This window comes from Apodemus sylvaticus, chromosome 5 (assembly GCF_947179515.1).
Source record: "Apodemus sylvaticus chromosome 5, mApoSyl1.1, whole genome shotgun sequence".
In the NCBI taxonomy this organism is placed as follows: domain Eukaryota; kingdom Metazoa; phylum Chordata; class Mammalia; order Rodentia; family Muridae; genus Apodemus; species Apodemus sylvaticus.
Window position 1 is genome coordinate 95,917,146 of NC_067476.1, and position 25,994 is coordinate 95,943,139.

General features: G+C 41.9%; 1 protein-coding gene across 1 annotated transcript in view; it reads left to right on the forward strand.

Annotated features, from left to right (window-relative positions):
• Nucleotides 1-25,994, forward strand: part of LOC127685716 (formin-1-like) — a 248,884-nt gene that overhangs the window by 10,569 nt on the left and 212,321 nt on the right. The window lies entirely within an intron of this gene.

Consider the following 25,994-nt stretch of genomic DNA (forward strand, 5'->3'; position numbering starts at 1 on the left):
CAGTACCTGGTAGTCCAGGGCTATAATCCCAAGTACTCTAGAGTCCAAAGCAGGGGAATTTCAAGTTCAAGACTATCCTTAATTGTACATTAAATACAAGGCCAACCTGGGTTACAAAGTGGAAAGCTTTCAAAATAAACAGAATAGGGGCTGGAGAGATGGTTAAGAGCAGTTGCTGTGTGCAGGTATAAGTGCCTCTGTGGAAGCCTGGAGGCCTGAGGCCTATGTTGGGTGTAGTCTTCAAAAGCTGTCTATTCTACTATACACAGTATAATGTTCCCAGGGTTTACCAATGTTGGGGCATGTTTGAATACTTTGTATCTGTTACTGTGTTTTGTTTATACATTCTTCTGTGATGTGAGTTGTTCCTATCTCTTGTTTAGTGTCAGTAATGCACCTATTTGATTGTGCAAGGCTCCACTTCAAGATATGCCTTCAATCGTTTAGGGTGTATGTGTTCTCTCTCTCTCTCTCTCTCTCTCTCTCTCTCTCTCTCTCTCTCTCCCTCTCCCTCTCCCTCTCCCTCTCCCTCTCCCTCTCCCTCTCCCTCTCCCTCTCCCTCTCCCTCTCCCTCTCCCTCTCCCTCTCCCTTTGTGTGTGTGTTTGTGTGCATGCACATGTATGTACTACTGTGTGTGCGTATGTGTGTACATGCAGTCAGTGCCCAAAAGTGGTATTGACAGATTACTCTTTTTGAGGAATTTCCAGTGTTTTTATGTCCCCTGCCTTTGGAGGCAGGGTCCCAATGCATACTCTGGGTAGCCTGGGACTGCATAGATAGACCAGGCTGGCCTTGAACTCTCAGAGATTTTCCTGTCTCTGATGACTACCCCCCAAGTGCTGAGATTGAAGGAGCGTGTCACTAACCTGGCCTCTATACTTAAAACATAAATACATAGTAACATTATAATTTTTCATTGCTATCAACACTTCACAAACTTCTATTTCTTCACATCCTGCAAGCATTGTTTTTTTTTTTAACTTAGCCATCACAATGAATATGAAATGCTTTCTCCTCTGCTCTGAACTGCATCTCTAATGGTATGACACTGAGTGTCTTTCTGAGTGCCTCCTGGACATATATGTATCTTTGTTGGAGCAAATGTCTGTTCTATCCCTCTGTCCATTTTTTAATTGGATTGTTAACTTTAGAGAATAAATCACAGTTCCCCCTAGCCCTCCCTGCTTTCTGGTACTTGCCAAATAAAGCTGAAAATAGCTAATAGTTATCATCTTACGTCTTTTTTATCTCAAAGGCTTCCTTTCACTGTTGCCTAGTTCATGATCATATCGGACTAGAGATTTTATTTAATTTTATTATAGATCTGGACTTTTAAGTGCTGTTTGAATTTGCTCCACTAGGGATATTCTTATTAAAATGATTCATGATATTCTTCAACATTTTGATTTATTAATGAAAATCCATTTTTACTTTCTTTCCCTTAAAAAAAACCTGATTTATTTATTTATTATGTATACAGCATTCTGCTTGCATGTATGTATGTCTGCTTGCCAGAAGAGGGCACAAGATCTCATTATAGGTGGTTATGAGCCACCATATGGTTGCTGGGAATTGAACTCAGGATCTCTGGCAGAGAAGACAGTGCTCGTAACCTCTGAGTCATCTCTCCAGCCCTTATTTCTACTTTCTTGAGAAGGAAGTCCCATGAAATTGTGATGTAAGGCTGAATTTTATTTGATGACTCTCTGGTTCTTTATTTGACTGTTCCCCCATTTTCACCACAGTGATAGTTTAAGTAAGAAATGCCTCCCATGGGCTCATGTCCTTGGGCACTTGGTGTCCATTTGATGTTACAGGAGATTATAGAGTCTTCAGGAAGTGAAGCGTGGCTGGAGGAGGTACATCTCTGGGGGCGGGCTTTCGGAGTTGAAAGCTCTGCCTCATTTCCTGTTCTCTGTCTATATCTCTGTCTCTCTGTGCTTTCTCTGTGAGAGGATGTGATCGTCCTGCTTCTCCGTCCTGCTGCTGCTAGCCTTCTGCACCAACCATGATGGACCCATTTCTGAAACTGTAAGAAAAAATAAACCCCTTTCTTCCTTCAGTTGCTTCTGGAGATGGTATTTTACCACAGCGATAGAAAAGTAACCAACATAGTTAACATGCATTTATTATTTCCAATAAGGGCTTAATTATGGCATTTTCATAATGTGAAGATGATCATGTGTAATAAATGCATTAACCATATGCATTGTATCTTCTCCTTCTCTGAAAATCTGGCATCTTCAATACTGAAAAATGTCCACCAAAAATATCTTTGTGACTTCAAGATAAAGGAAAATATTAGGACATTTTTCTGTATATTAAGTAACAGAGAGTACAAGGGTGATGTCAGAGCACTAAATTTGTTAAGAACAGAAAGAAATGGATGATTTTCAGATCTGCATTCTGTGTTCTTTCCCCGTCTCCCCTTAGCATTAGGACTCCTTCAGTATACCAGTATTCAAGATAAGCAGAAGTGAATTGAGATAAAGAACTGCCATTGTGTGTTGAGCTCTATGCCATGGCTAGGGTAACTCCTAGGGGATTTTCCTTGAGTTTGTGAGAACACATTCTATCTCATGATGTAATCCTAGAACTTGCAAATGGCTGGGATATCAGAGTCCGAGATTATATCTCACTCCTATTTAGTGACACTAACACGCTATAAGTATCTACTTCATTGGTGCTGGTATTAATAATACACCCATTCATTTAGCAAAAATTCACCGAGTATCTGCTCCGTGCAGGTAAATGTGATAGGTGCTTGGAATGTAAAGAGGAACACAGCAAGACTGTTATTCGGAAGCGGCTTATGATTTTACTTTTAGGTTTTAGTGTTATTTTTCACCAGGGTCTAAGTGGGTAGGTTGGAGAATGGAGAAAATGTGAAATGTATACAGAGAGTGAATAGAAGATAGAAGGTATGTATGGCATGTGGTTGGATGACATCAGTCCTACACAGAGAAATGAGAAGGAGCCTTACAAGCCAGCTTGGAAAATGATCGTCTGGGTAAGAGGGAAGAAGCTGAGAAAGAGGAAACACAGAGACGGCAGTTCCTAGTGGTTATTATAAACGAGTACGTAAGCAAGCTGGGCCTGGCAGCACAGGCTTATACTGTCAGGTACTCTAGAGGCCGGATCAGGAGGACCCCAAGTTCTAGGCCATCCTGAGGGATCAACTGTATGGTGTGCGATGGTGTTAAACCTGTACTTTGGAGGAGATACGGGGTCTTTGGAGGAGAAGAAATGTGTGGTATGCCATGTTGAGGACTGACCTATAGACATTTGTGGAAGCTATTGAGCGATTTTAGGCAGAGAAATAACATAAGCAAATATGGGTTTTGTGAGAGTCCTGTCAGGGTATTAAGGAAGAATGTTGATGTCGGAGGGACGTAAGGAGGGGTGGAATGAGAAGGAATCTTGTTTGGAGTTCCGCGTGTGGTCTAGAGGGAAAATAATAGGGGCAGTCAGTGACTTTCATTGTCTTGTGAACAGATACACTGTAAATCCTCATTTTTTTTTTTTGTGATGTGATGTGATAATGAAAATGAGATAGTTTAAATCAGTAGATTCCTAAGGTTTCACTTTTAGGCGATGACTCATTTTTCTTTCTTTCTTTCTTTCTTTCTTTCTTTCTTTCTTTCTTTCTTTCTTTCTTTCTTTCTTCTTTTTTTTTTTTTAAACCTATTGCCTCGTATACGAGAAGAATAAAATAAGATCATTTGAACTTAATACATTTACTATCTTGTTCATCCTGGGAAGATTATGGAACTTTCAAGTGATATATGTGTGTGTATACTCTATTTTGTTTATGAGTTATTTAATTATTAGATGAAATGTATCTTTCATGTCATGGCCTAGTGCCAGGCTATTACATTAGTAATGAGCTTATATAATGCAGATTTTCTAAAAAAAAAAAACATTTCTAGGAATTATTTTTAATGACTTATTTTCTTTTTAATTAAAAAGTAATTATCACATTGCAGCAATCCAATTAGATAACATACTGCCACTGCACTAAGGTCCCTATGACCACCAATGCCAACTAAACTTTTCTATAATTTCAGACTCAGCCTATGTTTGTATCTCAGCTTCATCTTTCGGACTCTGCCCACTTTCCTCCCAGTCTCGGCTCTGCTTCCTTGACTCTCCCACCATCTCATGACATCTTCTGAGTCCCCATCGGACACTGCCTGAGACAGCTGTTTGATTATTGGGGTTTTATTTCAGATTTATGCCACTTGCTGAGCATTTTTTCCCTTGAGCCCTCTTTAAGGATGTCCAGTCTTCAGTGGAGAAGAGCCTAGAGAACCTTTTTATTAAGATTCACAAACATGGTGGGGAATCCTCTGGGTATATGCACAGGAGTGGTATAGCAGGATCTTCTGGAAGTGAGGTGCCCAGTTTTCGGAGGAACCGCCAGACTGATTTCCAGAGTGGTTGTACCACTCCTGGGCATATACCCAGAGGATTCCCCGCCATGTAATAAGGATACATGCTCTACTATGTTCATAGCAGCCCTATTTATAATTGCCAGAGGCTGGAAAGAACCCAGGTATCCCTCAACAGAAGAGTGGATGCAAAAAATGTGGTATATCTACACAATGGAGTACTATTCAGCCATTAGAAACAATGAATCCATGAAATTCTTAGGCAAATGGATGGAGCTAGAGAACATCATACTAAGTGAGGTAACCCAGTCTCAAAAGATCAATCATGGTATGCACTCACTAATAAGTGGATATTAACCTAGAAATCTGGAATACCCAAAACATAATACACACATCAAATGAGGTACAAGAAGAAAGGAGGAGTGGCCCCTGGTTCTGGAAAGACTCAGTGAAGCAGTATTCGGCAAAACCAGAACGGGGAAGTGGGAAGGGGTGGGTGGGAGGACAGGGGAAGAGAAGGGGGCTTACAGGACTTTTGGGGAGTGGGGGGCTAGAAAAGGAGAAATCATTTGAAATGTAAATAAAAAATTATATCGAATAAAAAAAATAAAATACAATAACCAATAAAAAAAAAGATGCACAAACATTTGAATAATCAAGAGATGGAGAGCCCATAAACCAAGGATCATAGCATGCCCTTTCCGGGTCCAGGGGAGACAACTTAGAGCAGTTTTTATCCCAGATGCTCCTTTACCTTTAGTAATGACATCTGAGATACCCTTGTCCATGCCAAAAACCAAACCAAACCAAAACCAAAACCAAATCAAAACAAAAACAAAAACAAAAAAACAAAACAAAACAAAACAAAACAAAACCCAATAGCAACAACAGCAACAAAACCTCCATAGCTCTTACATCTCATGGGATTTATTATTCTGGAGCCATGAGTGACTGTGCCCCTGGGACACTGGTTTATTTCTCCAAATTCCATGTTCTGTGTTCCAATATGCTAACAGTTTGATGAAGTTTTTTCTAATAATAGAAAAAAAAGAAGTTGTAAATCAAGGCACTTTTTAAATATGTTGATGGAGACAGTAAGTACACGTGGGTTAAAAGCTCCGCTGTAGGCCTCAGGTGCCATCTCATTATATTCTTAGCCTTTTGGTTGGTAGAAAGTAGAGTTTTCTTAATACATTCCAAAAAGTTTTTATCTGTTAGTCATAGGATGTTTCATTGCACACAGAAGTGGGCAGGCAGTGGCTGTTTAGGGGGCTAAAGTTAGCCCAAGATAAATTGTAATTAGTTTCTGAACATCCAACAGTCCACCCTGTCCTGGCCTGGTCAGGCATTGAAGTTCTATTGAGTTAGCTAACTTTGCAGAAGGTTCAAGTTGACAGTATAATTTCTTTCTGGAAACTTGTTCACAGTTTATTAAAATGGTTAACAATACATCCTACCCATTCAAATAAGATGAATAACTTGCCCAGAAGTAAACTTATAGCTAACATTGATAACTAGAATGCTCTTTTAAAATAATATTGTTATATTTCTATCCATTTCTATCCCGTAAAAATTATGAGATGTGATCAATACAAGGCATTCAGTTGGAAAACTAAATTATTGGGTGAGTTCTGTGGGGAGACTGAAATTTTTATTTATTTATTTTGCTTTTCAAGACAGGGTTTCATTGTGTATGGCCCTGCCTTTCCTGGAACTCATTCTGTAGACCAGGCTGGCCTCAAACTCACAGAGGGATTCCCTTGCCTCAGCCTCCCAACTAGTGGGACTTTGGTGTACATCACCACTGCCTGGCTCTGAAATGTTTTAAGAGATAAAAGAAACCATAAAAAAAGTTCTAAGTGTCAAAGCAGAATTTGTTCATACTTTCAAAAAACAGATGGTACTTTGTGCCATAAATCAGGATGTTTGTTAGATACCATTGGCTACACTTAAATCTGCCAGAGTTGCTTTAAGATCTCAGGATTCATAAATTCTTTATAACTTGACTTTGCCACAGTATCAATTTACAAATGTTTTAGGTGTCACTTTATTTATGTGTAAGGAGTATGCTATTTTTTTTTTAGAAAAATGCAAAACAAACCCGGGGTGCATGCACGGTTTGGAGAACACTGTTTTGGGCTACACTCTGAACAATACTGCTCCCACGTCACCTGAGACCTTGTTAAAAGTATGGGTTGCTGTTACTGGGTCTTATCTAGGAATGAGGACATGCATGACTATGGCTGACCTTTAATGAGTCACTGCTCCTAGGCAGAGCGAGCAGCTCATTTTACAGAAATGCCCGTATTGTTTATCTTACCCCAGGGCATGGCTAAGGTCCTTTCTCCATGCCTTCCTGCCCGGTTCACAGTGGTTTCCACCAGAGCCTAAGGTTACAGAGGGCGGCCAGCTCTCTAGAGTATCTTCTCCAACCCTTGTCCCAAGTCCGTCCAGAGTTCCTACAAGGGGCCTCAGTCAGGATTCCGGGCCCTTTCCTCCCCTCCTTACTCCTTCCCCAAGCTCAGAGGCTCTACTGAGAGTGGGATGTAGGTCTTTCCACCGTGAAAGACCGTGTCCTTCTGTGGTAAACCCAGAGAAACCATTTGGTGTCTGTACCTACAGGGCTAGCTAGCCTTTGAGTTGCCTCTGGGAGGTTTGCAAGAGAAGAACTGGAATATTATCTCATTTGTCCATTTTCAATAAAGTAAAACTAAAGTCAATGAAGGGCTTCAAGCCTCTTTAATAAAAATAATGTGTGAATTTCTGATATAGACCCATAGGACAGAAGAATAGGAGGAAATACAGTGAGATTGCTTCCTCCCCCTCCCCAAGGGGTTCTTTTAGGGAGACAGATGGGGTAGCTAGAACAGGCACCTGAACAGAGGGACAAGAAAAGAGAGGATGGCCAAGGGGATGCAGGCAAAGTCAACAGGAGATGCGAAGCCTCTAGGCTGCTGACAAAGTGTCCAGAAATAATCCAGAGCAGACATCTTTATCAAGAGCCTTTATAAAGAGGACTTCTGAGGATTCACAGGCAGAATTCAAAGGTCTATTGAGTAACATCAAATGGAAACTTAGATGCTATAAAATATTTGTTATCAAAATGTGCAGCCCCTTCAGAACTCTCCTTTTATACCAATTTTAAGATTATAAGAGTTTTATAGAACTTGGAAGGCTGAGGTAGTTTAAGGCCAATCTGGTCTATATTGTACATTTCATGTAAGATTTCTATCAAAAATAAAAATGGTTTTAGGTGCCATCTTATGTATGTGGCTTTTCTACTTGAATTTGTGGTTTTTATTATTTATTTATTTTAAAATGTCTTGGGTTCACAAGGAAAGCATTTGAAGAACAGTGTTCTTTGTTATACTTTAAAAAGCGCTATGCCTGAGGCTAGAGAGATGGCTCATAGGTTAATAGAGCACTGACTGCTCTTCTGAAGGTCCTGAGTTCAAATCCCGGCAACCACATGGTGGCTCACAACCATCCTTAAAGAGCGTTGTGCCACAGTCTTTCATGACCTTTGCTAAAAATGTGGATTACCATTACTGGGTGTCATCCAGAAGTGAAAATACACATGGTTAAAGCTGGCATTCACTGAGTTAGTTCAAAGCAGGTGGATGTGGAAGGCACATTTCTACAAAGTCTCAGTACTGTTTAAAACACATCAGACCTCACATCAGACCTCACTAGATCGCACTACTTACTGGAACACATGGGTCACATTGTACTTAAAAGCATTTAAAAACCTAATTGATTTCTCCTGCAATTCATTTTTATTTTTTTTAAATAAATGTAACACCATTAGTCTGGGAATCCCTAGACTTTGTCAGCTGTCAAAGGCGTCTGTGATGCAGGAGGATTAAGGGGTGAGCCTTTGATGTTGGACGTTGTAATCCCACATAGGGTTTGTTTGATTTGGTTGCATGCAAAGTGAAGAGGGAGTTACCAGACATATTGGAACAGAGGTATGGCTTAATAGTCCTGTTTAGAAAGACTCCCTATGGTTACTATGTTGAACTGAAAAACAAGGTAGGAGGTTGGGTGGGTAGCTTGACCCACAATTATAGGGAAACTGACTACTGAAGACAGTAATGGGAATACAGACAGGAGACTGTATTTGCATAGAGGGTGGCATCTTGAACTATGGTGACAGTAGTGGAGACATTTCTACATACTCAGTTGTAAGAACCACTACAATTTCCTGACAGATTGAATGTGAGGAGAAAAACTACAAAGTGTCCATTTCTGACACTGAGCAAAGAAAGTGTGGAATTTCCATGGACAGAAGGAGAAAGTGGGTGGATCAAGTGTATGTGGTAAAATTAAGACAGTGATAGGACATGCTGTAGCAGATGTTGAACTAGTGTTTGGAATTACGAATGGGGAATAGTGGGAGAGACTTTCCAACCAGCAGTTATGCCTTGGAGAGTCACTGCATAGGCAAAAGTCAGTGTTGAAAAGTTTGGACTAGATGAGACAGTCATTGTAGATGGAGAAGGAGAACCGGGGCTGACGTAGGGACTGTAGAGACTGAGATGAGGTCTAGTGAGAACTTACAGTGAGGCATCCTGAATACACTCAAGAAAGTGTCAAAGAAGAAGGGGACGTGCCACTGGCATTCTGTCTATGTCCGGGTGCAGACACTGCTCTCTGCACTGTATAAATATCAACCGGAAGGCTCGTAATGCCCGGTGCTGGAAATCAGAGTCATCTTCATTGACAGACAAGGAAACCCAGCAGATAACCTAAGCCCTTGGGTACCCTGCACTTGGATGGCAGACCTCAGATCGGAAGCAGGCCTCCTCTGTCCAGAATTTGTTTTGTTGGTCTCAGTGCTCTGATCTTGAAGTTGTTGGTTGGTGTGAGTGACAGCGGCTCCTCAACACTGGCTCAGAACCAGAGCTACACCAAGAAACCCAAACACTTTTATATGAGTTATTTTCATTCTCATAGTTAAGAAAACTTAGAAAACATATGGACATGCACAGAAGGGGAAAACTTTTATCAACTGTATCAACTTGTATCAACCTATGGAGTCTTAGGATGTCGATGAAGTAAAACAGCTGGTTTCACTGAACACATCATGTTGATATTAACAACAGTATTGTCATAGTGATGGGTAAACATTTAAAACATTGACTTTATTAAATACACCAAGTTGATGATTATTATATATAATAGCATCTGGATCTTTGACTGTACTCTAAATTTACTTTGGGGGCATGTTTTCAAAGGAAGACTTATTAAACTCCTTATGTACCTGTTCAAGACTTGAGAAAATTACTGCAGATGACACCAGTTTCTCTTTCTTATTAACCCATCACCCTGCCTGTCCTATAGAACATAGCACTGTGGTGTATTCCTTTGCACATGCTTCTCAGCACAGTACCTGTTTCATACAACAGATGTTACTGATTGTACTAACAGTAAGTTACCATCGTTTTGTCATCGATAATTATGGTAGCAAAGCTGTTATTTGTTGATTTTTTTTTTTTTTTTGGACACTGGATTTTGTGGTTGAGAGGTTTTAAAAGAGAAACGCAATAATGGCACATCGCCATTCGTTACTGTATCTTCGATGACCAGCAAAACTGAACATTTGTTCTTATGTTAAGGGAAATGTCGACCCTGGCTGTGACTTTCTATTTCTGTGGCATCTGTTACCATAGCAACTAAGGCAGTGAGCTACAAATGAAGTGCATACATTTCATGAGCCTGGCCGCCAGCTTGCTGGTTATGGAAGGCATAGGTGATGTACAGCCTCGGGCTGTGTTTCCTGGTAGCTGGGTACCTGGATGCTCTTTCAGCTGTGGCGTCTCTGTTCGGGACAACTGCGGATGTAACTCCAGGTATTATATTAATGAAATGAAATACATATCTGGAAAAATAGAAGCCTTATATATTCCTAAAAGTGCAATGGATTTAAAATGGACATAAGGAAGGGCTTCCCAGCTGGCAGAGATGAGTTGGTGCTGACCATTGGTGCCCAGGACTGTACTTCAGGAAGCTGCTAGCTGGGAAAGAAGCTTTGCAGAGGACCAGGCCTGCTATGACCTATTTTGTGGGATGCGAGGCCTCTCTGGTTTGTCCAAATCTTTCCGGTGCATCAGGCACAAACTCTCCAGTGCCCATTCCTTCTTTGAGTACAAAGCTCAGATTTGTACATCATAGTATTTCTTGTCTGTCTGTCTGTCTGTCTGTCTGTCTGCCTGTCTGTTCTTGGTTTTGGTTTTTGGATTTTTGAGATCTGGTTTCTCTGTGTAAAACCCTGGCTGTCCTGGAACTTGATTTGTAAACCAAGCTGCCTTGCTCACAAAGATCTGCCTACCCCTGCCTGCCAGAGTGCTGGGGTTAAAGGTGTGCACCCCCTTGCTGACCTTGTAATTCTTCTTTTCTTCTCCTCAGGACTCAGGGAGCCTAATAGCATTCTGTATGCATTTTGAGTTTAGCCTTTAGAGTTAGGTTTTCTGAGCTCAAATGCTGGCTCTTTAGCCTATTCTGTAATTTTAGGCAAATTAAAGCTTCCATTGTCTTGGTTTCTTTTCCTCAAATATGGAGGTGGTAGTGCTATCATGCACATAAAAGTCTTAGGAGAATTATTATATTATTAGTAGTATATTTTGCTTGCTGCATGGTGTACATTGTCTATATCTGCTATTTGGATATGCAGTTTTCATTGCAAAAGCTTTTCTTTGTGGGATAGAAGTACTAATGCATGTTAGAATCAGCGTTGGCTTCTAACTCCACACTTGTGGAATGTGTTATTTGCAAAGCATGAAATGCAGTGCATAGAAACATAGGTTGGCAACATAAAGTTCTAAAGAAGAGTTGACTATTATTCATTTGGTTTTTAATTATACCCAGACTAGAACAACCTCATAAACTTAAGGATCTATTTTGTTGCAAGCTCCTTATAGGAGAGGCCTTAAGAGCAAAACCAAAACATATCAAAGGACTAGACATCAATGAAGAAAGCATCTTTGGGTCCCTTGGAGTCTTTAAGTGTAGTCTATGCTTATCAAGAGCTATCTTTTCTTGGTATACCCATGACACAATGTCCTAAAATCCAAGTCTCTAATTTCCCTTGACGACCATTTGTAATCTTTTTTTTTTTTATTCTAAGTCACTTAATTCCAAGAGGTTTTTCTTCCAGTTTGGTCAATTAGTGACATGTACTTTATGGACTTTTAACATTTGTGGTTTCTCCCACCACTTTCAATTGTTCTGGGATCTTCCTCAGCTTTCTGCAAACACATACCCCGTGTTTTCTTCCTTGGGAACTTGACTCAATACACGTTCCTCTATCTGTGAACCCTTCCTTCGCTGGAATTCTGTGATACGATATTTCTAATAATGTCTTAATTTCATTAAGGAACAGACATCTAGGAATCCCCAGCTCTGGAGAAATTCTAATTCTTGTTCTTTCTTACTCTTAATCTGAACTGCAAAGAACATTAGAAGAGAATTCTGTAACTTTCGAGGTTCTGTCACTGTGAGTCTGTGTTCTCTGGCTATGTGTGGGCCCACAATACTGTGTTCTCTGATTTCATGTGGGAGATGTTCTGCCTGCCAGAGTCTCTGCCTTTCCAGCCCTTACTCCACTTATAGCAACCGCTACTAAATAATGCTCCACCCCTTCTCAAAACCCTGTTCTCTGCCTCTCCTTTTACTCTGAATGTTTGATTCCATTTTAAAACAAGAGGCTTTAAAGTATACTAGAAAATACATTTGCCTGGCAAACAGTCTGTCCCCAGCTAAACAACTATTTGTATTTTTCCTCTTGTGTGACCATAAAGTGTAATTCCAAATGCATACAGGCATTCTCTGTTATTAGTTTAATGGGCGATTTGATGATTATTCTTAATTTTCTTGTAAGGATTTTAAGGGAGGAGGACTGACTTCAGCAGCATCAGAAAATGCATCTTTAAAATCTGTGATTTTACAGTTTTGTTTTGTATATGACACTTAGCATAATTCCTGGGAAGACATGAACAAATGTCTTACTCCAGATACAGAACTGCCAACACACCAAAGAGAGGATATCACTAAAGTCCCACTTGATGAACCAGTAAGTTTTATTAGGGTTGCTTATAAGAATACAGGCATGTGGTTACTTATAGAAGCAGAACTAACTCAAAGGGAGCTGAATTACCAAAGCCCACCACAGCTGAAAACCTGGAGTGAAGCCCAAACCTGCAAGTGGTTCAAAAGGTTAGACAGTGTCCTCCCTAGGTCCATCAGTTGCTCTGGGCCTCTAAAAGGCAGCTCTACTTGTCTCAGTAGTCCTTACTGGTTATATATGCTTGGAAAGAGAAGGGCCTGGTGAATCTGGTTCATTTCAGGGACTTCTTGAAGCCATTGTGTTGTTTACTTCTTGAGTTTAAAAGTAGCTTTACTGAAGGATACAATGTTTCACCTCCACTTAGAACATCCCTTGTTTCACCTCCTGCATAACATCCTGTATCTTAATAAATTTCCCTCTGAATGGGAGGTTTAAATCTGGGATGAAAGTGCTACATCACGGGATACGGGCTCAGACTAAAGACTGGCCTTAATTTGTTGGAGATTATTTATGCCAATGCCATTTACTGTAAAGGAAAATTTATTCCTTTTCAATTGCATTATTCTCAGGCTCCTAAAACAAGTCTTAATGGGATCATTGCATCAGTTGGAAGGTGGAAGAATGTGAAGACACTTAAGAAGTGCTTTTGCTAAGCCTGGCATGGTGGTGCACATCTTTCATCCCAGCACTAGGCAGGCAGAGGCAGGCAGATCTGAGTTCAAGGGCAGCCTACAGCGAACTCCAGCATAGCTATGCCTGCACAGAGAACCTTGTCTTGATAAACAAACAAACAAACAAAGAAACAATTGCTTTTCTTTGTATCTTTTCTCTGTAACTACTCCTAGATGCTAGACTTTCAGGGGAACTGCATACAGTAAGATACCAAGAGTTTACCTCTACTGTGTTATTAGCTCTTAGTTACCTGCAGGGTCAACTTTGTGGCTTCATCCGCTGGAGAGAGCAGAGCTTGAGTTGTCGAATGTAGAGCATATCTTTTAAAACTGAGATGTAAACGTAGCCTCGGGTCCCTATGGCTTGAGAATAAAACAAAGCAAGCAAGCAAACAAAAGACAATGCCCTCCATTCTGGCTACCTTATCAAAGTCACCTGGAAAGCATTAAAACAAAGCAAAACACAACAAATCAGATTTCTGCTTTGGGGCTGGGACATCCAGTCATGAGCCAGGATCAACCCCCACAGGTTATAAACCAGCCCTGAAAAACAGAAGAATAGCAAGAGGTAAGGCTTTATGAGATGTTGAAATGGGTTGGCTGGTGAAAAAGTTTTGACTTTCACAGTTCCCTGATTATCTCATTTATGTTCCTGATTCTGAGGTTAATATCACTGTACAAAGGTCAGAGCTACTTAGCTGGGCTGTAAGAGCCCAGTGTCTCACTGTGGCCTCTGAGGTTACTTTATTTTTCATTGTGTTTTAGTGGAATCAGTGAGCTCTCTTCTTCTTCTTCTTCTTCTTCTTCTTCTTCTTCTTCTTCTTCTTCTTCTTCTTCTTCTTCTTCTTCTTCTTCTTCTTCTTCTCTTCTTCTCCTCCTCCTCCTCCTCCTCCTCCTCCTCTTCCTCCTCCCCTCCTCCTCTTCTTCTTCTTCTTCTTCCCCTTCCCCTTCCTCCTCCCCCTGCTCCTCCTCTTCCTTCCCCCTCCTCCTCCTCCTCCTCCTCCTCCTCCTCCTCCTCCTTCTTCTTGGGGGGGGGAGGAGGGTGTTCGAGACAGTGTTTCTCTGTATAGCCCTGGCTGTCCTGGAAATCACTCTGTAGACCAGGCTGGCCTCTAACTCAGAAATCCACCTGCGTCTGCCTCCCCAGTGCTGGGATTACAGGCGTGCGCCACCACTGCCTGGCCTCTCTTCTCTTTGTATGGCCTTATTCATGTTAGTCTCGGCTCTGAACAGGAAGGGGAAGTGGAGATTGTCTGTATTCACGTGTGTTTTATCTCTTTTAGTGTCTCATTGTTCATCTTGTTCACTTGGAAAACTAGAAATTTGCCACTGAATCTATCCTGAGATTATCTTAGATCCTGTTACTCAAAGGGGCTGGATATGGGGGCGAGGGAAATCCTAAAACATTGACTGCAACCTGGGTTCTTTTAAAAAGGCTTGTAAGATATGTGGAACCAATAATTTCTAGCTATCCCAAGGAATCTTCTTGTCGGTCCTTACCCACATGCATGCATAGTCCTGAGTTTCTACACATTGCTGGCCTGCTGCATGTAGTTTCCAAGAAGAATGCTTGGAAATCTTCAGATTGCTAAACAAAAATGTGAACCTCACATACAAGCTATGAATATATGTTTAGTGTCCATGTGTGTCACATATTCTGTGATCTCATCTGTTGTTGCTCTAAGCCCACGCTCTGAGCACAATGGAACACGTGTTTTTAGTTTATGTTTCTGGCAAAACTGTGGGCCTAGCAGTGTGTGTGTGTGTGTCAGGGGGGAGGCCAGAGCATTCTACATTCGTTTGTGGGTGGGTCCGCCTACACAGAGGCTACTGCTTTCTAATTTGGGAGTCCATTTGTACCTCAAATTATCAATTAGGTTGATTTTTTTTCCCCGTTTGTCTTAGAGGTCTGCTCACCTTTGATGTTAGAAATTAGTGATATAGGCTTGAAAATAGCATGTTCAACTACAAGCACATGTGCATGTGCAAACACACGTGCACACGTTCAAATCCCCAGCATTTATACAAAACAAAAAAACAATCTAACCTCCTGTACTGCAGCCCTGTGGGGGTGAGGAAATAGGAGGCTCTCCAAGGGCTGCTAACTGCCAGCCTAGCTCCCAGGTTCTCTCTCTCTCTCTCTCTCTCTCTCTCTCTCTCTCTCTCTCTCTCTCACACACACACACACACACACACACACACTTTTAAATTCTGAGCAGTAGACGTGATGCCAACTAAACTGTATAGCTACAGGCAACAATCCAGGTAGCAGCTGCAACATGTTATATTTAGAGTACTTTTCCACCATGTAAGAGGCACAAGTGTCTTGTCTCCTTTAGAAACCTGGGCAGGTAGCCTGGCCTGATTTAAGAGAAAATTCCACTCTCCTTCCAGTTACATTTGGCTGACTTCCACCTGCCTCTCCAGAGAGTAACCTTCAACTCTCTCTTCTGAGGTTCATTCTGTCAGCCTTAAATAAAGGGCTTTCAGCGACGGATTAAAAGCACAAGGGAGAAAGCAGGCAGCTTCTACCAACGTGTGACTCCAGGGAGTCCATGCCAGTCCATGCCACACGAAGAACGTGGTCATCTCTGAGCACCAAGTGTTCATTTTGTGTGGACTTCAGCTTTCTTCTAATTGACTATTTGGCTGTATCTACTGTCATATAAAATGTATGAGTGCATGTGCGTATATTAATTTTGAACATATCTGTTGTTGCTTACAGAAAAGAATCACAGATAATTATAAAATGATATAAAATAAAGGTAGAATAATATCTGTACCATATTAAGCCTGTCTCTATACCTCTGAGATTTATGAAGCCAGTGTTGAAGCCCCTTCTGCTAATCCCTGTATCAGATTTCTTTGCTGCTCTCTCTAGAGATGGTGAGCCAACCCAGCATTTCTTGTGTGCTCATCAGCTTGCAGAGCCCACTGGAGCGCCATCCACAGTCTACCTGTTTATGTGTTTCCAAGATGACAGAGAACCTGGGACTTCTGAGCTCTGTGCAAATGCTACCCCAATATATGTTTTTAACAACTATAAGATAATAATTTCATCTCTCTTGAAAGTGATCCCTACCCCGTTTTACCCCATTGTTTCAAAGCTCTAACATACTATAGGGAGATGTGGGTGATTACTCTCGGTGAGCCATTGAGTTTGTCTGGTTTACTTACACGAGTGAGCGTGGATGACACAGCACAGCTGGATCATGCTACGTTTGCTTGTGCGAGTTTGGGTTTTATTGATTTGAAAAACACCACGACCAAAAACAGTATAGGGAGGAAGGGCGTTCTTGCTTTTGTTTTGTTTTGTTTGTTTGTTTAGCTTGTAGCTTATAGTCCATCTCCATTACAAAAAGAAGTCAGAGCAGGAACTCAAGTTTGAACACTGCTAATGGTTTGCTCTCTATGACTTACTCATTCTGGCTTTTCGTGTGGAAGCACCACCCACAGTGGGCTGGGCCCTTCCATTTCAACCATTAATCAAGAAAATGCCCTACAGGCTTGCCTCTAGCTAATCTGATAGGGACATTTTTTTTCCAATTAAAGTTCCCTCTTTTAAGATTGTCTCTGTCTTGAGTCAGATTGACATAAAAACTAACCAGTGCAGTGGTCAATAACTCACAAGAGAACCACCCCTGGACCTCTCTACAAAACTCAAAGGCAGCTCACTGAATCAGAGTGTCTTCTCAGAAGTTACTTACTCATTATACAGCACTGTGGAGGGGCCTTGTGAATCCTGTCAGTTTCAGGAACTTCCACAGATTTAGACTGAGACTTGTAAGTTCCCTTTACTTCTTGAGTTGTAAGTTTACTTCTTCCTTTCAGAAGGGATTGTTTCAAGGAGAGGAAATAATTACACAGCAGTGCACCCCTTTCTTAATTCTTATATTCTTTCCTCCCCTCTCCTCCACAATGTTCCCTGAGTCTTATTTAGGGAGTGACATAAATTCCTGCTTATTTTTTGCCACTTACAGCTGGGAGCTTGACTGGTTATTATTCAGTAACCACTTCCCATAGTAAAAGAATAGGAAGCTTTCCTCCAGCAGCTTGGCGGATGGCATCTATGGGAGCAGACATAAAGCTTTAGAAAGCATAGTAGCAGACACATTACATATAGTTAACAAAATCATCACAGGTGCTTCTCTACGGAAGCATTCTATTTTATTTTAATTCAACACATGATTTATTGATATAGTTCTATGACGTTAAATAAAGTCAACATATTGACTCTCATTAGTAGTATGTAATTCAGTAAATATACTGTGGAAATTGTTACACTAATCCTACATGAATGGATTTGTCTCAAGTTTCACCACTACTTTGGAAATTTGCTGACGTTTTTGATAAATACTGTGATTGCCGGTGTGTGAAATGGCTCAGTGGTAAAGGCCCTTGCCAACAAGCTCAGGACCTGAGTTCAACTCCTGGGACCCAGAAGGTGGAAAATCTACACTGTGAGTTGCCCTCTGAGCTACACACTCACAAAAATCACAGCACGTATCATTTTACTATCTCTATATCAATGCCACAGTTCCTTAACTGACAGATGCCCCTTAGCCTTATTTCCTTGAGACAGGGTGTGTGTGTGTGAGCCAACCCGGGAGCTAGGCTGGCAGTCAGCAACCCTCACTCCCACAGGGCTGCAGTACAGGAGGCTAGATTGTTTTTTTTTTTTTTTTGTATGAATGCTGGGGATTTGAACTCAGGTCTTTATGCTTGTACAAGCGCTTTTGCCTGCTATGCCCCTTCCTTAGCTCTCTGATTCTTTCCTAATTTTCTTTTCTTGTGCCATGAAAACCTTTTAATTTTCAGCATCTTCTACTCAAAAATGCATTTTGGAGTAGAGTTTATGTGAGAGCACTTGAGTTTTTTTTATCTTGGTGCCTGTGTTGGGGTTTGCCATGTCAAGTCTTCGTAATCACCCACTGTTATTTTCTCAGCCTTACTTTAAAAGTGTGATCTTGTCACTTTTGTTAGCAGTGATTCTTCTTATTGTAGACTTGGTACAGATTCGGAAAACAATGAAACATTTTCAGTGCATTTGATATTTAAAATTTACATTGGGTGATTTAGTATTTCTGTTGTTGATCTTGTCTGCCTCCGTTGTTTATTTCCTTTATGATGCAAGTTACAAATTTGGCCTGAGGGCTCCTATCTTTAGAATAATTTGAGGAATCGAGTTGTGTATTTTGCAGTCTATGCAGGACGTATAGTTAGAAGTTCATCTTACAAGAATGATGTAAGCTTTGATACAGATGCTGTATAACTATCTTGGTGCCTGTGTTGGGGTTTGTCATCGGGGCGTCGTGGGATGGGATTTAAGATCTGAAGGTTGCTCTCGGGGCCCTAGTTGATGCTTTCTTCAGCTTTTCTTCCCACCCAGGGAAGCAGCACCCTCAGTGGGTTTCTGAGCTGTAAGCCTTAGATTCCCAACCCCACGGGTACTTAGCCCTGGTGACTCTGCTGTAACTGTCCTGCCCCTTGATATCTCACCGCGCATGGGCGCTTCATCATTCAACTGTCTAGGATGTTCAGCTCACCTGTGATTTGATTCTCTTGCGCTATCATTGAGCTACCGGTGATGTGTAGACATGGCAGAGGACCAGGCAAACTCCAGCCCAGATCACCCAGAAGCCCATTGGATCATGCTTGTCTTTTTTTGGATATATGGTTGGAAAAATCCCGTATTTGTTGTGTTTCTCCTCATCCGTTCGCTTTCTGAATGAGAGGGGCTGTTTCTCAGCTTTGGTTCAGTTCCCTACCCCAGGCCAGGCCCACTGCCTGCCCCTCATCCCTCCACCCTGACAAACCTTGAGGAGTTGTGGTGAGTCTTAGGACTGTTCAATGTGCAGTGCTGTGACTGCCATCTAGTGGCAGAATTGGGTACTTTTTTAAAAACATTTTCTTCTCAGTGTATGTCTTGAAGAGTAGGAAGCTTTATTATGCTTGCATCCTGGAATCGCATCCTAAACTGCTTGGCATCTTCATCCTAACAGAACAGGAAATAGATGTAAGAGGATGACGTGAAAAGGCAGCTTGTCTAAGGCAGCTAGGATTTTTGATGGAATGGCTACTTTCTCTGAGGTAAGCCATCCAGCAATGGAGTTTTTCTCTCAATACAAGTAATGTTCAGAGTCGTATGAACACTGACCTTTGAACCTGTTTTACATCAGTACCCCAGAACCTAAAGACACAAGTTCCTTGCTCAGAATTTTAGTATATAGTTGTTTATTTAGGCTCATTAACCGCTTTGCATGCCGGTCTATGTCACCTGGGAAAAATACGTCTTATGTCTCTAATCCTCTGAAATATATGCGTGGAGCTGAAAACGTGCCAAACATACTCATTTACCATTGCTTGCCAGCAGCAACAATGAATGCTTCGTAACAAGTCAGCGTAACATCCAACAGCTCCAAGTAACAACTATGTCGTTGCATGGGTATAAAGAGCGCAAGCCTATTTATATGCACTAGACTGGGCCCTTCTGAGCTGGCTTTCCTGTCTACTGTGCCTAGGGTTTGGGTCTGTGCATCTCTGGGACCCAGGCTGAGGAAGGAGCAGGCACTTATCATGTGTTCTCACCTAAAAGCGGAACAGCACTGCGAGAGGCAAGCAAGGCCATCAGTGATCAAATGTCAGGCCTTTCCCCTCATTCCCTCCTGAGTTCCAGCAGCTACAGCTACTTGGTGACCAAACTGAAAGCTAGGGGATTTCTACACAGCAAAGAGCACGGGGTGAAGGTAGACGAATAATGTTTTAGCAATGCTCCAATCCACTTCTGCAAATAAAACATTCAGAGAAGAGCAAAGAAGGCCTTGTGAGACAACAGGTTTAATGATTTCATCACAGAGCGTCTGTGATGAAGTTTCTCACGTATCAAAGATGTACACCGTGAAAGACCTTTGAGTTTGGGCATGTTTCTCCTCATTGTTCTCCACACCCAATGCTCAGTTCAGTGCGTGGCTCAGCGACGGAAGCTATCTGGTATAGTGGGTCCCATATGCCACTATAGAAAACATCCCATAGGCTGTGAAGCTTATAAACAATAGATAATTATTTCTTATAGTTCTGATGGCTGGGAAGTCTGAGCTCAAGGTTACAACAGGCGTTGGGGAGGATCTATTTCCTGGTTCACAGATGGCTGTGTTTCTGTTGGTTCTTATGTCTTCTCAAGGTGAAAGAGATGAAAGGGAGACTCTTTTATAAGCACACTAATTCCATTCATTGGTTCATGGTAACTTTTTCCTCATGACCCAGTTCCCACTCAGCAACCCCACCTCCTAATAGCATCACTCTGGGGGAATTAGTATTTTAATTCCCTAAGCAAATTGGCTCAGAACAATAGGATATTGGTAAGCTTAGGGAGTTGAGGGCTCTCCTCATCTTTTAATGTTGGTAATTCTTAATGTTTCTGCCTAAAGAAATCGGTATGGAGAATTATAAATCCTGAATTATGGTATTTCTCTCATCTGCTGTCTAGTGCTGTGTTGTTTGGGTGGAGAAATTATTTTTTTTCTGTATATATAATCAATTGATCCATTATCCACTTAGTCTCTTGATTGCCGATTGTTGTCCCTTTTGAAGGGACAACAATGACCTTCTGCCTCTAATCCAATTCAGATCCTGAGACCTTGTGTACACTGAACCCACACAGAACGTGTAAAAAGTTTTTTTTTTTTTTTGAGTACATCCTGAGATTTTCGTGACAAATCGGTCAAGCATATAAGGCTGGTCTGACATGACTTGAGGAAGAGAGAAGGGGATTGGCCTGGCATTTCATGGTATTAGGGGTCATGAATAGGGTGAGGGTTTCCACTCATGGGCAGTAAATTGTAATTGGTGTGGTCTGACTCCCTCGTCTGTCGTGGTTAAGGGCGTTCTTGCCCATTGGCTCAGAAGGAAGGAAGCTTAGAAGTTGTTAGCAGAGAAACTTCGAAAGGACCGAACATGGGTCTAAAGAGATAGCTCAGCAGTTCAGAGTATGAGAGTACTTACAGTTCTTGCAGAGGACCGGAGTTCAGCTCCCAGAACCCACATTTAGGCTGGTTACCACATCTCATAACTCCAGATCCAGGGCAGTGGACATCATCTTCCAGCATCCACGGGCACCAAACTTAATAAAACATGCACACACACACACACACACACACACACACACACACACACACGGTGATGTATGCCTTTAATCTGAATACTGGAGAGACAGAGGCAGATGGACCTGTGTGAGTTTAAGACTAGTCTAGTCTACAAAGCAAGTTCTGGGTCAGCCAGGGTTATATACTGCAACTCACTGTAAGAAGAGAAAAAGAATTATCCATCAATCCAGCAGAACTCGCATCATCCCCCCAACACCCTGCTAGCACACACCCTGCTAGTCCCTGCTCTAAGGTACTAAGCCTGGACCCAGGCTGGCTCCTTGACCCCTTTCCCACTGTTTCTTGGGGGGGGGGGGGGCAAAGGTTTCTTTCTTATGCTTAGAGCTATATTGTTGAAGGTGGCAGGGCAGATTGAGACCTGGCTGCATTTTTTGTCTGCCTACATATGCTAAATACAGGAGCTCAGTGTTTATTTTATTCTTGAGTTTTGGAGTAAATGGCTTGTGTTTGCTTTATACGACTGAATATTTTTATCTGCTTAAAAAAAAACATTGGAGAGTATTTTTGCATCCACTTGTGGGGTAAATTTGAATTTGTTTTTTTCTGTGAGGGATTACATCCTCCCATTCCTTATGTCCTTACCTTTTATCTTTGACACACATTTGTAATATTTCGGCTATTATTTTCACGTATTTCTTAATCTATTTTTTCCCCTTAAATTAAATGAACCTTCTCTTGGAGCAGTGGCACACCGACTTTCCCTTGTGTGGTGACACTTAGCCGCTTCTGTAGCGTTCTCCAGGTTCCGAGTCAGTAAGCAGGTGCATCATGGGAGTAAGGCTCTGCACATCTGAATAGTGTGGGTGGTCCACGGGCAGCTCTGGAAGCACTGAGTAGAGGTTGGGCGTAATGGAGGAAGAGTCCCTGCCATGGAAGACTGAAGGATGGATTTTAAAATGTAAAGACGGGGTACAGGGGAAGGCCCCAAAGGAGGATAAGTGGGACAAGCCTGAATTCCCAGACACACAGACAGTCATGACTCTCAAGCATTAGGTAATCAGAAAACATCTAGCTTCTTAAGATGGGGGTATTGGTGGGGGTGGGGGAAGGGAGGAGCGTAGTGTGAGAGAAGTCTAGGATCTATGTGTGTGTGAGAGGGTAAGTAAAATTTGATTTAACAACAAACTCTTACTGTTGGCCTGTAAGTCCAGAAAGAATGGACAAACACCTAACCTCTATCAATATTATTAGATGATAGACCTTATACAGTTTTCTTGACCCCCTTTCTCTCAAACCTTGGCATTAAAAAAAGATAAGATCTCCTTTTAAATAATTAATTTTTAAACTTTTAAAAATTTGTTTTACTCTTTGTGTGTATATATGTGTACCACATGTATGCCTGGTGCCTGCAGGGGTCAGATTAGGGAATGGGTTCCCATGGAACGTGGCTTACAGAGGGTTGTAATGGGTGCTGGGAATCTAATCTGGATCCTCCGGAAGACTAGCTCTTGATTGCTGAACATTGGCATAATATCTATTTTAATAACTTAGAGAAAAAGTCCAACATTTTTGAGTTCTTCTAGTGTTTGGACAAAGCTCCCAACCTTAAAATTTCTAGGGATTCTGAGTTTTGTGTGTACTTCATGATTACCTAACCAAAGAAACAAGAACCATACCAAGCACACAGTCCCCAGGGTAAATAGAGTCGTCCCCTGGATGTTGTCTTTGACGTTTACGGCTTGTGGCTCTAGGAAAGATGTTCACCTGAGCATTTTGCTTTCCTTCTCTGTCGTGTAGGCTTATCAATGATAAGGCCTTCTTGGAAGTCTGTAGGGGGTGCTTAGATCTGTTCTTGAAGCCAGTGCCATACAAAAGGGTGCCAGCAGTTTCACACTTATGAGGTGAGCACAGTCAGCTGTAGATTACAGCTGTGGTGGGCCTGTACCTTCTGTATTGCTTAAATTGTTTCTGATTCTGCCTTTGGCAAATAGGAGACCCTGCCCAGGCACTTGGAGGAAGAGAAGTCTCATTACTCTGAGCAGATCAGGAAACCACCAAGGGAAGCCCTGAGTTAGATGAAGCGCTTGATTAGAAGGAACTTTGTGGACAGAAGTTCTTGTGTGTTTGTTCCTCCAAAAGTTGAATTCTGCCACTAAAGAGATTTTCTGTCTTTCGTCTGAGATGTTTTAAAAACAAACAAACAAGCAAATAACTGCATCTTTTTTGATGCAAAATATTTTCATTAATTTCTTAGCTTTCATGGAGAGTCTGGTGACTGCAGCGGAATTTGCCATTTTCAAGGCCTTAGACTTAAAATCTCTGTTCCTCTGTCTCAAGTGAACAAGAGCTCTGCCATGAAATACCTCGGTTAAGTTCTCTTCTTTACTAACACTAACATCCTTGGTCTTGAACTTGACATCTCAGAAGAATGTTGACCCTCCCTGAGAATATGCCTCAAGCAGGGCAGATCACCTCTCAGAAGGCACGCATGGAAACTACCAGCCTGGCTTTGATTTGGCATCATTTGGGAACCTTTCTTAATTTTTTAAATTAGATTTAATGTATGTATGTGTATACATTATACATGTGTGTGAGTGTGTGAGTGTGTGTGTGAATGTTTATGTATGTAAGTGTATATATTATTGTGTATGTGGGTGTAAGAGTGTGTATGTGTGTGTGACTGTGTGTGTGTGTGTGTGTAAGTGTGCATGTCTCAATGCCTGTGTGGAGGACAGAGACAACTTTCAGGAGTCAGATCTTCCCTTTGACCCAAGCTCAGGCTTAGGCTGCCCGGCTTGGTGATAAGCACCTCCCCCCACTGAGTCATCTGCCAGCCCTAGGAGGGACCTTTATATTCTGTCCTGTTGCCCTGTGAGTCGAGATCTTAAATGAGCAATCCCACTGATCAAGGCTGCATTTCCTCTTCCTGGCTTCAGGTCATGCTTCCCCCCCCCCCACCTGTAATGGTGGACTGCTTAGCCAAAATATTTGCTTAAGGAGGAGACAGATCATGCTTTGCTCGGTGTTGGTTTTGCAGTGACCTCTTTTGTCAATTTGTTAGTAAGTTAGTCACAATTCTATGTACCACACCCTTACAGACACATTTCATATAAAATGAATAATTTTACAGCATAATTGTGTGAGTTCTGTTCAGAGGAGGGTAAATGTCCCAAGAGGCATTCCTTTCTCAAGAAGGTTGAATTAACTGGTTTCCTTTGGCTGCATTATAGATCGGATTCACTGGGCACCTGGATTTATGATCATAGGTTGTGACTCTACCTCAAAGTCCATTAGGAAAGCATTTGGCAGGTTTAAGAGTTGGCAAGAAACCAGTGTGCCTGTAGTGGAATGTACAAGTGGGAAGAGTAGCATGAGAAGAGAGAAGACAGAGATCATGAGAAGCCTGTGGCCTGCAGCCCTTGGTGTGTGTGTGTGTGTGTACCTGTGTGCTCATGTGTGTAGGTGTTTTCTCCCATACCTGTGTAGCAGGGGTATGGACACAGAGTTTGATGTCTGGTGATTTCCTCAACTGCTCTCAACCCCATTTTTTGGTCAGGGCCTCTCACAGACCTTTCTGTTTTGGTTAGACTGTCTAGCCAGTGAACCCTTGAACTCCACCTGTCTCTGGTCCTCTGGTCCACTTCTTCAGTTTCAGATGCATGCTGCCATATTTGGCTTTTATTTGGGTGATGGGTATCTGAACTCCAGTTTTCATACTTGTAGAAAGCACTGAAAGCACTGGAGCTCCTGAGCCACCTCCCCAGCCCTAACAGGTAGGAAGGAGTCGTAATGGCAGGTTCCATGAAATGCCAGAAGTAAAACACAGTCTGGATCGTGTCTTTAATAGATTGTCCAGACTTTCATGAGGAGACTCAGTTTTGATGTTCCTGAGAGGGGAGCAAGGGACCCTCTGAAAAGGAGAATGTAGGGTAGAGAAAGATGATGGTGGCTCAGACTACGTAGGTGGCTGTGGGGATAGCGATACGTGCTTTGATTCACGGTATGGTCTAGATGCCGACAGCATCGCTACTGGAGCACGGTCCTCGCAGGGCTGCAGTGTGGCTAGGCATAGCCCTCAACAACCCAGCTCCTCTCCTGCTGGCACTTTCCTATGGTCTTCCGCTTTGAACTGGAAGCCCAAAATGTCTGCCTAACTCAGGATACTGAGTTAGAGGAATAATCTGTTTGTTGCAATACAAAGTTGCGACCAAGAACATACTTGTAAACAACTGGTTTGTCCCACAAAAGTCAGTGTCACGGCATCTTGCTTTGTCGTTCCCTGCAGTGTGAATGTCTCTGTGGTTCTATGCACGTTAGCTGTTCTGTTGAAAGTAGTTGTCTCCTATTCTCAGCCCGATGGGATGGTAGTTTTGGTAGCTGGCTGCAGCTCCTGTGTACGTTGGGGTCAAAGTTTTGGAATGAATGTCATTATATTCAGATGAAAGGTGGACTAGAAATTTATTTTTGTCCTTCTTTCAGCCTCAGTTCTCTCAGGAATCTCCTTCAAATGACAAATAGTCTTGGCTTTCTTGGTTGATCAAGAGCCAAGAAAGGGGCCAGCATTAGCGTCTCTCTCTCTCTCTCTCTCTCTCTCTCTCTCTCTCTCTCTCTCTGTGTGTGTGTGTGTGTGTGTTAAACTGAGTTAAAAATAGAGTTCTGTGCTCTCAGATAGAAAGTTTCTTTTATAACCTCTCTTACTTAACACATCTGTGTTTGTTCTCTGTGGCATGAACTCTCAGCTCCTTGAAGACAAACACCTGACTT